At 39.0% G+C, this 13,355-nt stretch overlaps 1 protein-coding gene across 4 annotated transcripts in view; it reads left to right on the top strand.

Annotated features, from left to right (window-relative positions):
• fam83gb (family with sequence similarity 83 member Gb) overlaps nucleotides 1-13,355 on the top strand; it is a 118,050-nt gene that overhangs the window by 39,887 nt on the left and 64,808 nt on the right. The gene's annotated exons all lie outside the window — the stretch shown is intronic.

The following is a 13,355-nucleotide window of genomic DNA, read 5'->3' as shown; positions in this document are numbered from 1 at the left end:
CCCCTTTTTTTCTTTTTTTTTTACTTTTTTTATTTTTTTTTAACTTTTTTTTTTTTTAGATATATGCAGGGGCGTCACTAGCTTTTAAGGACAGGGGGGGGGCTTTGCCCCCAGGAGATGCACAGGATGCGAGCGAATGTTACGCACAAGCACAAAACTTCACAAACGGCTAACAAAGACTTGCTGAGGTGTATACATGAGAAATTTGCTAAAAAGCTAGCACGCTAAATTATAATGATAACAATTGTGTCGCGGGCGGTTTAAAATTAGCATGTTAATGTTGGCATGCTAAAATGCTAACTGTATCATGCGTTGAGTAGCAAAATATATCACTCTGTTGTGTGTACCTGAACAATTTGTTTAAAATGCTAGCATGGTAACATTAGCATGGTGATATATAGGGGTGTAACGGTACGTGTATTTGTATTGAATCGTTTCGGTACGGGGGTTCCGGTTCGGTTCGGAGGTGTACCGAACGAGTTTCCACACGAACATATTAAGTAGTGTAACGCACGTTGTGTAAACAATGCACACCGAGGCACAACACACGGCATGCTAGCAGCTAACGGGCTAGGATAGACTGACCATACGTCCTCTTTTCACCGGACATGTCCTCTTTTGCGGAGCTGTCAGGGCGGAGTTTCTTAAATGCCTCAAATGTCCGGCATTTTGAGTTAGGGTTGCGTGTATTTTCAATGTACGTTCAGGGTTAAGAAGGGGTTAAAAACAAAACAAATTGTGAGGGAGGGGCAGAGACAGAGAGAGAGAGAGAGAGTTATGATAAACGCTTTTTATCCATAGATTTATCACATTTAATTTTTTATTATCTATAGCAGGGGTGTCAAAAGTGTGCCCCGGAGGCCATTTGCGGCCCACAGCTAATGTTTTAAAGGCCCACGGCACATTCTAAAAATACTATTAAAATCAACAAAAACCTAACAAAAGTGAAATAAAAAAAGCTTAAAGGTTAAATGTAATTTAGAAAAAGTTGCAATGTTGACTAATAAAACAAAGCTGTTTTTTTTTCTTTCAAACTGTCATTGCTCAAAACATAATATTGAATCAAAATCAATGTTATTATGAATTATTGACCTATCCAAGGTTCCCATTACTTCACATCAAATATTACACTAAGAACAATATTTTTGGTGGAAGATTTTGCAAATTTGGTGAATAAATAACCCAAAAATTTATATTTTGTTGTTTTCTTACTGTACCGAAAATTAACCATATATTTTCTTTTTATGTATTTATTCATTTTACATTTTATATTAAATGTCTTGGTTTTTCCTCCCTCTGAAAATCCTATTAAATGTTAAACAAGCCATCCTATAATAATAAAACAGCTATTAATGTAACAATACAATAAAACAAATATATTTAATGATGTTTTTTTCATTATTTTAACAATAGGCTTATGTATATTACTTTATATAGATTCGACAAGAAACACAAAACTTAAAAAATAAATTATTTACAATTGCACACGCAAGGTTTTGTGCAGCTTCACTCATTGTAAAGGAAGATAATGTGCTTCGTACACCTGCAGGACCGCAAGCAAGGTCGCAGAGAAAATGCGGGCTGGAATTTGAGTGATGTGGGCATTTTCTATATGAACAAGTGGAATGGATTGGATACCGACGCACGAAAGGAGCTCTCTACCTTACGCTACGAAGTGAGGGGAAACTGAGTGAATAATAACAGGTTATATGATTATTTATTTAAACTCATATTTGGGCCACTTTATAATGAATATGTCGGCATTTATTTGTAAAAAACAAACAAAAAAACACCAAATTATTTAGGGGGGCTTAAGAATATTTTAGGGGGGCTTGAGCCCCCCTAAAATAGGCCTAACAACGCCAATGGATATATGCATACTAGTTTTAGCTATTTGGCTGTTGTAGTTTTTATATTTATTTATTTTTTATTTTATTTTGTTATACACTGTAGCACTTTGAGGTTGTTTACTCAATGTAAAGTGCTTTTTACAAAAAAAATTAGGGATGTCCGATAAAGGCTTTTTGCCGATATTCCGATATTGTCCAACTCTTAATTACCGATACCGATATCAACCGATACTGCTATATATACAGTCGTGGAATTAACACATTATTATGCCTAATTTGGACAACTAGGTATGGTGAAGATAAGGTCCTTTTTAGAAAAAATAATAAAATAAGATAAGATAAATAAATTAAAAACATTTTCTTGAATAAAAAAAGAAAGTAGAACAATATATAAACAGTTACAAAGAAACTAGTAATGAATGAAAATGAAGTGTTAAAGGTTAGTACTATTAGTGGAGCAGCAGCACGCATAATCATGTGTGCTTACGGACTGTATCCCTTGCAGACTGTATTGATATATATTGATATATAATGTAGGAACCACAATATTAATAACAGAAAGAAACAACCCTTTTGTGTGAATGAGTGTGAATGGGGGAAGGAGGTTACTACCGTATTTTCCGCACTATTAGCCGCACCTAAAAACCACAAATTTACTCAAAAGCTGACAGTGCGGCTTATAACCCGGTGCGCTTTATATATGGATTAATATTAAGATTCATTTTCATAAAGTTTCGGTCTCGCAACTACGGTAAACAGCCGCCATCTTTTTTCCCCGTAGAAGAGGAAGTGCTTCTTCTTCTACGCAAGCAACCGCCAAGGTAAGCACCCGCCCCCATAGAACAGGAAGCGCTTCTTCTTCTACTGTAAGCAACCACCCGCCCGCGTAGAAGAAGAAGAAGCGCGCGGATATTACGTTTCATTTCCTTTGTGTGTTTACATCTGTAAAGACCACAAAATGGCTCCAACTAAGCGACAGGTTTCCGGTTCATGAAAAGACGCAATCTCTCCATCCGCACACGGACTATTTCACAGCAACTGCCTAAAGACTTTCAAGAAAAGCTGGCTACTTTCCGTGCATATTGTAAAAACAAGATAGCTGAAAAAAAGATCCGGCCAGAGAACATTATCAACATGGACGAGGTTCCACTGACTTTTGATATTCCTGTGAACCGCACTGTGGATACAACGGGAGCACGTACGGTGAATATTCGCACCACAGGGAATGAGAAGTCATCCTTCACTGTGGTTCTAGCTTGCCATGCTAATGGCCAGAAACTTCCACCCATGGTGATATTCAAAAGGAAGACCTTGCCAAAAGAGACCTTTCCAGCCGGCGTCATCATAAAAGCTAACTCGAAGGGATGGATGGATGAAGAAAAGATGAGCGAGTGGTTAAGGGAAGTTTACGCGAAGAGGCCGGGTGGCTTTTTTCACGCAGCTCCGTCCATGTTGATATACGACTCCATGCGCGCCCACATCACGCTGGTTTTTAATATATTATTAAAGTTTGACTGACCTATCTGACTGTTTTTTTGACATTCCTTTAGCGCAGTTAGATGCGGCTTATAACACGGGGCGGCTTATAGGTGGACAAAGTTTTGAAATATGCCGTTCATTGAAGGCGCGGCTTATAACCCAGGGCGGCTTATGGTGCGGAAAATACGGTAATTGTAAGTGTATCTTGTGTTTTTTATGTTGATTTAATTAAAAAAAAAATATATAAAAAAAACAAAACGATACCGACTAATAAAAAACTGATACCGATAATTTCCGATATTACATTTTAAAGCATCGGCAGGCCGATATTATCGGACATCTCTAAATAAAATCTATTATTATTATTATAAAAGTTGCATCATAATGAGAGGCGTTTCTAGAGATTTGCCACTTTCCTATAACTCACTGAATTATGGGGGTTGAAAGGGACAAGCGGTAGTAAATGGAAGGACGGAATTTGTGTCTTAATTACTTAAGCTTTATTTTACACTGAATTTATGTAACTTTTTTTTTTGGCATTTGAACTTAAACTGTTTTTTTTTTTGCTGACAATGAAATTGAATACAACCTTTTTAAGCAAAATGTGTGTTTAAAATGTCAGTTTGTCCAAATAGTGTTTAAACGTTCAGCTTGTAAAGATTCAGTGTCAAAAAAATCCAGTGCAGTAAAATTCAGTGCATAAATATTTTTGCTTCAAAACTCAACACCCACCAGGTAAGCAAGCGTGACATCATGACATGTTCACAAACAACAAGTTATTTGAACTCATGCTCTGTAGTTTTGCTCAATTACTGTATGTTGTTTATGTGTTTAATCGTGTCATTTAACTAGAAAAACTAATTAACTGAAGGGAGTTTGCATCCTGTAATTATCAAATTCGGTGCAAAAGTTGCATCATAATGAGAGGCGTTTCTAAAGATTTGCCACTTTCCTATAACTCACTGAATTATGGGGGTTAAAGGGGACAAGCGGTAGTAAATGGATGGACGGAATTTGTGTCTTAATTACTTCAGCTTTATTTTACACTGAATTTATGTAACTTTTTTTTTTTGCATTTGAACTTTAACTGTTTTTTTTTTGCTGACAATGAAATTGAATACAAGTTTTTTAAGCAAAATGTGTGTGTTTAAAATGTCAGTTTGTCCAAATACAGTGTTTAAACGTTCAGCCTGTAAAGATTCAGTGTCAAAAAAATCCAGTGCAGTAAAATTCAGTGCATAAATATTTTTGCTTCAAAACTCAGGACCCACCAGGTAAGCAAGCGTGACATCATGACATGTTCACAAACAACAAGTTATTTGAACTCATGCTCTGTAGTTTTGCTCAATTACTGTATGTTGTTTATGTGTTTAATCGTGTCATTTAACAAGAAAAACTAATTAACTGAAGGGAGTTTGCATCCTGTAATTATCAAATTCGGTGCAAAAGTTGCATCATAATGAGAGGCGTTTCTAAAGATTTGCCACTTTCCTATAACTCACTGAATTATGGGGGTTAAAAGGGACAAGCAGTAGTAAATGGATGGACGGAATTTGTGTCTTAATTACTTAAGCTTTATTTGACACTGAATTTATGTAACTTTTTTTTTTTGCATTTGAACTTTAACTGTTTTTTTTGCTGACAATTAAATTGAATACAACTTTTTTCAGCAAAATGTGTGTGCTTTAAAATGTCAGTTTGTCCAAATAGAGTGTTTAAATGTTTAGCCTGTAAAGATTCAGTGTCAAAAAAATCCATCCATCCATCCATCCATCTTCTTCCGCTTATCCGAGGTCGGGTCGCGGGGGCAGCAGCTTAAGCAGGGAAGCCCAGACTTCCCTCTCCCCAGCCACTTCGTCCAGCTCCTCCCGGGGGATCCCGAGGCGTTCCCAGGCCAGCCGGGAGAGATAGTCTTCCCAGCGTGTCCTGGGTCTTCCCCGTGGACTCCTACCGGTCGGACGTGCCCGAAACACCTTCCTAGGGAGGCGTTCGGGTGGCATCCTGACCAGATGCCCGAACCACCTCATCTGGCTCCTCTCCATGTGGAGGAGCAGCGGCTTTACTTTGAGCTCCCCCCGGATGACAGAGCTTCTCACCCTATCTCTAAGGGAGAGCCCCGCCACTCGGCGGAGGAAACTCATTTGGGCCGCTTGTACCCGTGATCTTGTCCTTTCGGTCATGACCCAAAGCTCATGACCATAGGTGAGGATGGGAACGTAGATCGACCGGTAAATCGAGAGCTTTGCCTTCCGGCTCAGCTCCTTCTTCACCACAACGGATCGATACAGCGTCCGCATTACTGAAGACGCCGCACCGATCCGCCTGTCGATCTCACCATCCACTCTTCCCTCACTCGTGAACAAGACTCCGAGGTACTTGAACTCCTCCACTTGGGGCAAGATCTCCTCCCCAACCCGGAGATGGCACTCCACCCTTTTCCGGGCGAGAACCATGGACTCGGACTTGGAGGTGCTGATTCCCATCCCAGTCGCTTCACACTCGGCTGCGAACCGATCCAGTGAGAGCTGAAGATCTTGGCCGGAGGAAGCCATCAGGACCACATCATCTGCAAATAGCAGTGACCTAATCCTGCAGCCACCAAACCAGATCCCCTCAACGCCCTGACTGCGCCTAGAAATTCTGTCCATAAAAGTTATGAACAGAATGGGTGACAAAGGGCAGCCTTGGCGGAGTCCAACCCTCACTGGAAACGTGTCCGACTTACTGCCGGCAATGCGGACCAAGCTCTGACACTGATCATACAGGGAGCGGACTGCCACAATAAGACAGTCCGATACCCCATACTCTCTGAGCACTCCCCACAGGACTTCCCGGGGTACACGGTCGAATGCCTTCTCCAAGTCCACAAAGCACATGTAGACTGGTTGGGCAAACTCCCATGCACCCTCAAGGACCCTGCCGAGAGTATAGAGCTGGTCCACAGTTCCACGACCAGGACGAAAACCACACTGTTCCTCCTGAATCCGAGGTTCGACTATCCGGCGTAGCCTCCTCTCCAGTACACCTGAATAGACCTTACCGGGAAGGCTGAGGAGTGTGATCCCACGATAGTTGGAACACACCCTCCGGTTCCCCTTCTTAAAGAGAGGAACCACCACCCCGGTCTGCCAATCCAGAGGTACCGCCCCCGATGTCCACGCGATGTTGCAGAGTCTTGTCAACCAAGACAGCCCCACAACATCCAGAGCCTTAAGGAACTCCGGGCGGATCTCATCCACCCCCGGGGCCTTGCCACCGAGGAGCTTTTTAACTACCTCGGCAACCTCAGCCCCAGAAATAGGAGAGTCCACCACAGATTTCCCAGGCCCTGCTTCCTTATAGGAAGACGTGCTGGTAGGATTGAGGAGGTCTTCGAAGCATTCCCTCCACCGATCCACAACATCCGCAGTCGAGGTCAGCAGAGCACCATCCTCACCATACACGGTGTTGACACTGCACTGCTTCCCCTTCCTGAGGCGGCGGATGGTGGTCCAGAATTGCTTCGAAGTCGTCCGGAAGTCTTTTTCCATGGCCTCCCCGAACTCCTCCCATGTCCGAGTTTTTGCCTCCGCGACCGCTGAGGCCGCACACCGCTTGGCCTGTCGGTACCTGTCTGCTGCCTCAGGAGTCCCATGAGCCAAAAGAACCCGATAGGACTCCTTCTTCAGCTTGACGGCATCCCTCACCGCCGGCGTCCACCAACGGGTTCTAGGATTACCGCCACGACAGGCACCAACTACCTTGCGGCCACAGCTCCAATCGGCCGCCTCGACAATAGAGGTACGGAACATTGTCCAGTGCAGTAAAATTCAGCGCAGATGTATTTTTGCTTCAAAACTCAAGACCCACTTTCAGTAAATTAAGACTGAAGCAATCGATCCTGCCTCAGAACAAGTCAATGATGTTTCATGTTTGAAGTCACTTAAGATTTATGCACTGTATTTTTTTACACTGAACATTTTTGCACACATTTTTTTTTTACATGGAATTATTACACACTGAATTTTTAAACACACATTTTGCTCACAATTGTTTATGCAATGAAAATTTCAGCATAATTTTGATGTAAAAAAAAAAAAAAAAAATCAGTTCACAAAATTCAAACGCAAAAAATTCAGTTACGTACATAAATTTGGTATGCAAAAAAAAAAAAACTTTTGAAATGAGCCACTAATCTCTATGCCGAAGTTATCGACATATTTGAAACCATTGTCAGTACGTTTCAGTGCACTTCAGTGTCAATAAAAACTGAGGATAGAGGTGTATATTGTGTGTCATCCAGTTTAAAAAAAGCATATTTATGGTTAGTATTCGTGAAATTGCAAAACATATACACCTTTTTAGTTAATTTGACAGGTATACACTTAGATGTACACCCACTAAATTAGCAAAAAAAGGAAGCATGCTTATGTTAGCATACTAAAATGCTAACTGCAACATGCGTTAAATAACAAAATATATAACTCTGAGGTGTAACTTTGCAAATACCAAAATATGACTGAGGTGTAACCTTAAAAAATTAGCTTTAAAAAGTTAGCATGCTAACAGGTATATGATTAGTCAAGTAACAAAATGTTTGACGCTGAGGCGTTTCATTGTGCATTCAATGACATTTTCAGCATCATTTTGATGTAAAAAAAAAAAATCAGTGCAAAAAATTCATTTAATTAGATATGCCAAAAAAAAACCTTGCGAAATAAGACACAAATGAATTTCTATGCCGAAGTTATCGACATATTTGAAACCATTCTCAGTACAGTTCAGTGCACTTCAGTGTCAATAAAAAGGGAGGATAGAGGTGTATATTGTGTTCATGTGTTCATAATGTTGTGATTTGATGCCTTTATGTATTCTCCGTAAGTTAAAGGTGTCCAAAAATGTATTTGTTATACGTTACATTTTGTAAACGTGGGGCAAAACCAATCCCCTGTAGACACGCTAAGACGTTATATATGTATTAGTTCTGTCCAATTAATAAATATTTTAATCAGATATGATCACAGTTTTCAATTTACATTAATCATGGTTATTACTTGCCTGCATAATTTAAATTAACTTAAAAAAACAAGTATATTTTGACACAAATGCTGTTTTATTGCCAGAATGTCATACATGATTTTTTTTTTTTCTATATCATTGGGTATATATCATTATTAGTATACTTCATTGGTGTCAGCTAGGGCTGCAGCTAACGATTATTTTTCTATCGATTAATCTATAGATTATTTTTTCGATTAATCGGTTAATCTATAGATTATTTTTTCGATTAATCTATAGATTATTTTTCCTTTTACCGATTTTTTTTAAATTTAAAATGAAGAGGAAAAAATAAATGTAGGCCAGTTTTTTCAAAAGGCATGGCTTTTATTTACAAAAAAAAAAGTACCGTATGGCCACTCAGTCAACATTGACAACAACATGACAAAATATTCTGTAACAATGTAAACATTTAAAACTTTTAACATTTAACAAAATTAAAAGTAGCTTATTTGCTTTTTAATGTGCAAATATAAAAGTAAACATCCAGTGCAAATCTTAATATTCTGGAATAGTTTAAGCATTTCAAAAGTAAAAGTATTGCTTATTTTGCTTTAAAATGTGCAAAAATAAAGATAAACATCCAATACAAAAAAGTGCAAAACGGAAATATTCTGTAACAAGTGTAAACATTTCAACAAAAGTAAAAGTATTGCTTATTTGCTAAAATGTGCAAAAATAAAGCTAAACATCCAATACAAAAAAGTGTACAGTGTAAACATTTCAACAAAAGTAAAAGTATTGCTTATTTTGCTTAATAACACAACAATGATAGTATGATTAAAGTGAAAGTTAATTGTTGGTTTGTACATAGTATATGTAACTGTTAATGTTGTAAAAGGTATTTGCACAACTAATTAACGTTAGCGTTTGTGACACGTCTTGTGCCGTGGGGTTCTTTCAGGACCGACAGACTGAACGCCAGACGGCTTTGCCAGGTTTACAATCTTTTAATTTTACACAAAGTCTTTTCTCTTCCAACTGCGCGGATCGCGCACCTGGGCACGATTGCGGCGTCGCTCCCGGCGCGCCCCGCCTCGCCGCTCGCTCGCCGCCGCCGCCTCTCCACAGCGTTAAAGAGGAGCGCGTCTTTGTAAACACTGAACAGGCACGCCAAACGCGCCTCTCAGAGCGAAACGGTGCTTTAGTTTATGGATTTACAACGCAGATACAAATGACACATTCATGTTTTTGTGTAATAATGACAACGTATACGCACGCGGACGATTGACTTGTTGATGGTGATGGCAAGAACGCTGTCGGGGGTTTTCTTTTCAAATGTTCGTTCATAGCCGTTGTGCTGCTATGATAGGCCATTTCCGCTCGACACAGTGTGCATACAACAACATTATTAGGCCGTTTATTGAAATACTCCCACACTTTTGACGACTTTTGGCGTGCTTTTTTCCCCTCGCTCGCATCGTCTGCTTTGCGCTCCGCCATGACAGTAAAGTAGTGTGACGTAAATATGCGACGCGCCGACGCACAAAAACGGCGTCGACGTATTTACGTAACCGATGACGCGTCGTTTCAGCCTTAGTGTCAGCATTTCAAGTTTTGCATTTTGAAATCTTTTTTTTTTTAGTTTTCTTGTTTCTTCTAGTAGAGATCTACCCATATGTTTTTTTTCCAGGGCTGATACCGATACCGATCATTAGTAGCCAATGAGGCCGATAACTGATATTTGGAGCCAATATCCATTTGCAGTAAAATGTATTCAAACATGAATAGTACATGTCAGTAAACAGTTGGACAAGGCTTTAAGTTTTTTTTTTTTTGTTGTTGTTTTAAATATTTCTTAGGAAACGTCAGACCAGTAGTGACATAATGTTTTATGCAGCGCTAATTTTGTGGTTAAATTAGCAGCAAAACAAATCAGATAATTTCCCAAACACATTTGTATTTTAAAATATGAAAATTGGTAAAAATATGGGATTTCTCTCCATCACAATAACTCACCATCTACTCAATGTTACACAATTTCATAACAGCTAATGGGTTTAATACATCGTAAAGTTTCCTCGCAAGGAACCCTGAATTATTGCAATCTAACATTTAAATAAAAACAATTCTGGGCTCCTTCACGTAGTTTATAGTTGACACATTTTTCAAGATGATTGACAGAATGTATTAGAACGTGTGAGCTGCTCTGGCGGAGATATTTTTTCTGTCGTCTTCGCCATCGAGTTGCAATTTGATTGAATGACGGATCATGAAACTGGTGGCGCTCCTTTAAGTATTTCATCAAATATAATTGACAAATAAGTCAATTTTTGATCTGCTCTTCAGGGTCTAACCACTATGGTCAACTCGTTAAGTTTCTTCAACTTTAGAAACCAAGAAGTATTTATAGTCTAGTCGTGGTTGACTTCAGGTCTGCAGTTTTCTCCAGTCAATACTGAGTTTGCCTAACGAGGTCATATCTGTCTGTCATCAGTGGGACTGTCTTGGACCGATCCTTCGGAGGCGTTTTTGCATCACGTGCGTCTCTCGCACATGCACACACATGCCGAGGCATTCACAAAACAAGACCGACGAGGAAACGCCCTTTGCTAACTTCAACAACAAATACGTGACATCGTTAAATGTCACACGATAGAACAGGGGTGTCCAACCTTTTCCCACTCGGGGCCATGGACTGGATAAGTCAAAGGATGTGGTGGCCATTTTGGTGGTTTTCACCTTCCAAACCAGTACAAAATATAGTTTTGTTTGTTTAAATAACTAGAAAATGCAATTTTGGTAAATTTAATTTGAATGCTAAATAGCCAAAGCCGAACTGAAAGGCTAGCAGTTAGCACGCTGGCCAGATAGCGTCGTTGAGTTTGAGCAAAATGAGTTTAAAAAAAGCTAACATGAGCATGCTTATGGTTAGCATTAGTGAAATTGCAAAATATATACACCTTTTTAGTTAATTTGACAGGTATACACTTGGATGTACACCCGCTGAATTAGCTAAAAAAAGATAGCATGCTAAAATGCTAACTGTAACATGCATTAAGTACCAAAATATATAACTCTGAGGTGTGCACCTGAACATTTTGTTTTAAATGCTAGCATCATGGTAACTTTGCAAGTACCAAAATATGACTGAGGTGTAACCCTACAAAATTAGCTTAGAAAAGTTAGCATGCTAACAGGTATATGATTCGTCATGTAACAAAATGTTTGACGCTGAGGCGTGTACATGAGAAATTAGCAAAAAAAGCTACAATGCTAATATTAGAATGTTAACAATTATACTGCAGGCCATTAAAAGATAGCATGCTAAATGTAAAATGCCTTAAGTACCAAAATATATCACTCTGAGGTGTGTACCTGAAAAATGTGTTTGAAATGCTAGCATCGTGGTAAATTTAGCATGCATCAAGTGCCAAAACGTGACTGAAGTGTAAACCTACAAAATTAGCGTTGAAAAAGTATCATTCGTCAAGTAACAAAGTATTTGACGCTGAGGTGTATACATGAGAAATTTGCTAAAAAGCTAGCACGCTAGATTATAATGATAACAATTGTGTCGCGGGCGGTTTAAAATTAGCATGTTAATGTTGGCATGCTAAAATGCTAACTGTATCATGCGTTGAGTAGCAAAATATATCACTCTGTTGTGTGTACCTGAACAATTTGTTTAAAATGCTAGCATGATAACATTAGCATGGTGATATATAGGGGTGTAACGGTACGTGTATTTGTATTGAACCGTTTCGGTACGGGGGGTTCGGTTCGGAGGTGTACCGAACGAGTTTCCACACGGACATATTAAGTAGCGTAATGCACAACACATGGCATGCTAGCAGCTAACGGGCTAGGATAGACTGACCATACGTCCTCTTTTCACCGGACATGTCCTCTTTTGCGGAGCTGTCAGGGCGGAGTTTCTTAAATGCCTCAAATGTCCGGCATTTTGAGTTAGGGTTGCGTGTATTTTCAATGTACGTTCAGGGTTAAGAAGGGGTTAAAAACAAAACAAATTAGCAGCATTGGTGAGGGAGGGGCAGAGAGAGAGAGAGAGAGAGAGTTATGATAAACGCGCATGCGTCACCAGGCTCTGCTTTTTATCCATAGATTTATCACATTTAATTTTCTATTATCTATAGCAGAGGTGTCAAAAGTGTTCTAAAAATACTATTAAATTGACAAAAACATAACAAAAGTTAAATAAAAAATTTAGAAAAAGTTGCAATGTTGACTAATAAAACAAAGCTGTTTTTTTTTCTTTCAAACTGTCATTGCTCAAAACATAATATTGAATCAAAATCAATGTTATTATGAATTATTGACCTATCCAAGGTTCCCATTACTTCACATCAAATATTACACTAAGAAAAATATTTTTGGTGGAAGATTTTGCAAATTTGGTGAATAAATAACCCAAAAATGTATATTTTGTTGTTTTCTTACTGTACCGAAAATGAACCGAACCGTATTGAGAAATGAGCAAAAAAGTTAGCATGCTAATATTAGAGCCGTTAAAAAATGAGCTACGATATAGGTCAGCCAGAAAAATCATTGCGGACTTCTTAACTGTTGGAAGTGTGACTAAAACTGCGCCATACCTGCCAACTTTTGAAATCAGAAAAACCTAGTAGCCAGGGTCCAGGGGCCGCAGGCCCCGGTAGGTCCAGGACAAAGTCCTGGTGGGGGGGTTCAGGCTTCGCCCCCCGACGCAAAATGATTATTAGCATTCAGACAGGTTAAAATGTTGCTAAAACTATCACTTTTCTATCAGTCACAGTGACTTTTCAAAACAAAAATATTACAGCAAAAATCATATGGGTTGATTGACATGTTTATTCTGTAAGCTAACTTCAATAGTTTGAAATTATTTTGACAGTTAATGCCAGTTATCCTGTCAACCTTTCACAAGACTTCAATTTGTTCATTGAAAGTATAAACACTTTTTACAGTAAACAAATGGTAAAACAGTACTAAACAATTCCATAAAAAAAAAAATTGGTGTCATTATTAACTTTCTGTCCAAGCTTGTAT

Source organism: Nerophis lumbriciformis, linkage group LG27 (assembly GCF_033978685.3).
Source record: "Nerophis lumbriciformis linkage group LG27, RoL_Nlum_v2.1, whole genome shotgun sequence".
In the NCBI taxonomy this organism is placed as follows: Eukaryota; Metazoa; Chordata; class Actinopteri; order Syngnathiformes; family Syngnathidae; genus Nerophis; species Nerophis lumbriciformis.
Note: the sequence above shows the minus strand (reverse complement) of the source record. Positions and strands in the feature narration are given on the sequence as shown.